Here is a 4,494-nt window from a genome sequence, read left to right on the forward strand (position 1 = left end):
CTTTATTTACTTCGTAAGCACTATTGCGCTGCCTTTGATAAAACTTGTCTATTGGTATCTATATTCTACTGTATTTAAATGAACGACTGTATATGTACTAAGTTATGTATATATTTTTTTTAAACAGTTCCACAGCTCCATGTCATGCCATGCTTAGCTTATGATCTAAGCCAAATATTCACTCAAATAAAGGATTAAAAAAAAAAAAATCATCTTTGGGATTTGGCAATGTTTATGTAAAACGGAAAAACTCCCTTAAATAAGTATTTTATGCTAGACCCCCCTCCCCCCAACGTTAAAATTGGCAAATCAAATTGAAGTTCCATGCAGTGTTGGTCACCTCCCTTCTGAGAGAACCCTTGCTTCTTCCATTGCCAGTTGTTTCATCTAAAATGTCAGATGGTACCGAGCAAAATAGTGTGCTAAAAACTGTGAAAACAGAAACTGTGACATCTAGATCTTTGGAAGTGGTAAGGAAGCCTTGAACATATTGAGATGGAGGAGGAGCGTGTACAGTTGAGCAGACCTTATGCGGTTTGGTGCTGCAGAGAGTTAGCAGTTGTAGTATATTTTAACCAGCTCAATCTTTTTATTTAGTTGATTTATATTGAAAAGTTACTGCTTTTTTGTTTCTTGTATGAATTCTAAATCTGTTGTTTGTGAAATACTGGGTGTGACATGGCCAGAAGAAAAACATTTAGCGTTTCTTCTACAGAGTGAGCAACAAACCTAATGAAAGGACGCACATCACCCTGCTGAGCAATTTCTAGAGCTTGGAAATACGGACTCTTTTCTTCTTTATCGATAATTACGAGAGGATATTTAGCTCGCATTAATATTAGATTCATTAGAAGTCTTGAAGTTCTTCCATTGCCATCAGTAAATGGGTGAATTGATACCAGCTTAAAATGAGCAAGTGCAGCGTCTTTAATCGGATGCAAGCTTCTCGCGTCAGTTGAGTTGAGCCAGTTGATAAATTCAGTCATGAGAAACTTTACTTCTTGTGGAGGTGGAGGCTTATGACCGTTAACAGACACCTGGGTATGACGGTAAACCCCACTTTCACTGGAGGGTACCAGACCCAGCACATAACTATGTAATTGTAATATGTCCTCCTCTGATATATGGCCCAGTTTTTTAAGCAGAGTACTACAGAGATATTTTAAAGCGTTATCAATTCCAAGAATCTCATTGTATTCAATTAAGCTTTTATCGGGCATAGGGTTTCGATTTTCAAGTACCAAACGTGTCTCTGCTAAAGTCATAGTATTACCTTTAATCCCGGCTGTATGGTAAACATAGCGAGTCTTAATATCATTTGAAACTTCTTTAAAAACTGCTTCATCGGGAAACTTCACAATTTCATCTTTCTTTCCTGCAATATTCTGTAGCAAACACTCATCAAGTTTGTCTACTAAAGGCAGTGTTCTCTCGTGGTTCTCTAAAGCTCTGGAATGGCAAGGAGATATACTTAGGGCTCTTTGGTAATAAAAATCTGCTTTCATTAAACTATGTCTTGTTCTCTCCAGATATTCACCATAAGAGTTCAAAATGTCTGGAAGGCCAGGTGCTAAATCTAAAGCACGCTGGAACGAGAACAATGCTTTTTCCGGATTACCTGATTTAGTCCTTTTAACGGCGTAGTTCATTGAAAGAATAGCCTCCTCAGTTGCAGAGTTGGGAATAGCTTCATTTTCGTATTCAATGTTGATCATTCTTGATCCCATGCTTACCTGTAAATGAGGTAAATTGAGCTGATGCATCCTTTTATATTGTTATATGACGGCATGACAAGTAATTGTGATGACTTATCATGACGTCATGACATCGTGATAATGCAAAAGCAATACTGAACATTGTTTTATTCTTGTAAGTTTCAGAATTATGTCATTTACAGTTGTAAGTTACTCTATATGGCGTCATTTGTGTGTGAAATCATTTTTGTATATGAAGATGAAGCTCTTTTTCAAAAATTGTATTTTGTTTAAATATGTGTTTTTTTGTTGCTTACAGAAATGATACAGGTATGTTTTATTTTTCAAATGAGCCTTTAAATACTTCTCAAGGATGCTTCAGCACCGCATTGGTGACGACAGAAAAAAAAGTAGAATAAAAAAAAGGGGACATACTACAGCTTCCCAAGCAAAAAAGTGATTCTCTTTGTTGGTCAAGACAGGAGACTATAATTTCTCCAATGAAAGTTTCAACTACAGTAATTCTAATAATGCAGTTTTCATTTCAATCAGGCACCGGTTTAGTGAATTTTAGGCTATTCTTTTTAAGTCTAATATATTTCTATTTGCAGCAAACTATTTTCATTAAGACTAACTAAAATAATAGTTACCGACTCTGAATCGTTTTAATAGTTACTCGACTCTGAAACATTTTAGGTTTCATAGTCAAGAATTTTAGCTTTGGTATGTTTGCATCACCACCTTTAAGTGTCCTCAAGATTTTAAAACCATATTTAAGTTAGAAATTTCTAAGATTTTGAAATCAATCTGACAAGAAAAGCACAAACTGGATTCCTATATAACCCTGCCTTTTGCATATAAGAACTGTGACATCATTTATAGTTGAGCTTGTTTTTTAATGGGTCTCTTAAGGTCTATAGCATTATCCAAGATTCAGAATTTATCAAAGAAAATTACATATTTCTAGCTCGGATTTCATGGCAACAACTTACAGTAGCCGAACACAAAGTAACCAGAGCTTTTCAATATTTCCCATTTCAACAAAAAAAAAAAAAATTAATTTCAATTTTTTTATGAAAGTATTCACAAATAGATGTAGCAGCGGTTGCAAAAAGTCACATTCACAGCTGCAATTTGTCACAGTTAGAAGCAGTCACAGTTGCAGGCACAACTAGGCTAATTTGCAGCTGGAATAGCAGCAGCAGTAGCAGTGGCCCTGAAAGTCACAAGTTAATTTCCTTAGCTGTTTGTAAGATATTACAGATATACCTTCATGATAACTCGGATACGTGTAGTTTCTTTTGATTTAGCTCAATATACGCCTTGACATTTCTTTAAGCCTTGCTTCAACACCCTTAACCTTTCGAACACATCCAGGATCAAACATTACCCTATTGCTGAATGATAAATCCTGCATGTGAAACATGGACAAATTGTATAAATTATATTCACTGCCCCGGGTGCTGCGGAGGCATGGCATCCCCAGTGACTTAACCATTAGACATTGTGACAATTTTGAATAAAATGGCTTTTTAAAACCTCTATCAGTGGTAAGGAGAGAATCTAAAAGAGCAAAGAGCGGTTGCCTTTGCTCCTTTTTCAAAATGCCTCCCAACATGTCTTTAAAGTTTCCACTTAGCACCCTTAGCTGCTCCTTAGATACTGCTGGTATATCTACTTAGATATATGTGGAGGTAGGCGAGCTAAAAAGGGAATGAGAGGGGGGCTGGTTAACCTACGACCACTTTTTAAAAGCTTCCTCAACATGCTCAAAAAGTTTAAACTTAATATCCTCAGCAGTTCTAGTGATCTTGCAGATAATCTTTTTTGGATAAACAGGATGCGCAAAGTATCTTTAGATTAAGCTTAACTCGCCCCCTCAACATTCCCTGAAGTTTCACCTCAGCCATTTAGAGCATATCTAGAATCACAAATTCCTCCTTTTTGGTAATGGTAAATCCTGGATGTAAAAAAGGGTAACTTATACAAATTACAATCCTTACCCTGGAGGCAGTGGGGCCATTGCATTCCTGAAGGCATGATCTTTTGACTGTTTTGAACAAAATATTTTTTTTGAAATTTAATCAGTGATGAGAGAAGGCAGCATCTTAAAGGGCAAGGGGGGATGGTTACCCTCTGATAGCTCTTCAACATCTCCTGAAATTTTCAACTTAATACCCTCAGCAATTCCTTAGGTATTGGTTGAAAGCTCTGGCGGTGCCAGTGTAGGTGATACAATACCACCAGTGCCACTACGGGTCTCCACTAGGGTACAGTATCACGTTTGAGTGGTCCCCCGGGCTCGAAGAGTTCTTCCCGCACTGATATTATAACCTGTGTGGGTACGACAGGTGCCATACTATTTAGCTTAAGGTGACATGGCCTGTGTCACCACTGATAAATATATTCTTGGAGGGGGACGGATCCTCCGGTGGATACTACAATGACAATAGTTCTAAAAAATATTCCAAACCTAACCAGGTTTCGGGGAAAATAATCAAATACAGTCGTAGAAAATGACTCACTTTTATAACCAATTTCAAAATATCACAATCTCAATTCTAAATAGGAACTAACTTGAAAACATACATAAAGACAAGAGATAAGGTTGCCTCTTTCTCCATAGTGTTACACAGTGGGCCAATAAAATTTATGGGTAGTCAAAATTGAATTTGCTTTACACATAAATTATATTTCAATGGGAATAGTTATCTAGATAACAATAGAATTTTACAAACAAATTTCTTCCTTTGTGCATAACAGGCTAGCTTCTACGAGACTTTAACTTGTAAATTAGATT

The 4,494-nt window shown here is 36.6% G+C and overlaps 1 pseudogene; it reads right to left on the bottom strand.

The window, feature by feature from the left end:
* Positions 1-555: 555 nt before the first annotated feature.
* LOC148939305 (protein adenylyltransferase Fic pseudogene) lies at positions 556-1,715 on the bottom strand (annotated as a pseudogene).
* Between the last annotated feature and the right edge of the window lie 2,779 nt (positions 1,716-4,494).

The sequence above is a fragment of the Artemia sp. Qi Xiang Cuo genome, chromosome 21 (genome assembly GCF_049724085.1).
Source record: "Artemia sp. Qi Xiang Cuo chromosome 21, ASM4972408v1, whole genome shotgun sequence".
Taxonomy (NCBI): Eukaryota; Metazoa; Arthropoda; class Branchiopoda; order Anostraca; family Artemiidae; genus Artemia; species Artemia sp. Qi Xiang Cuo.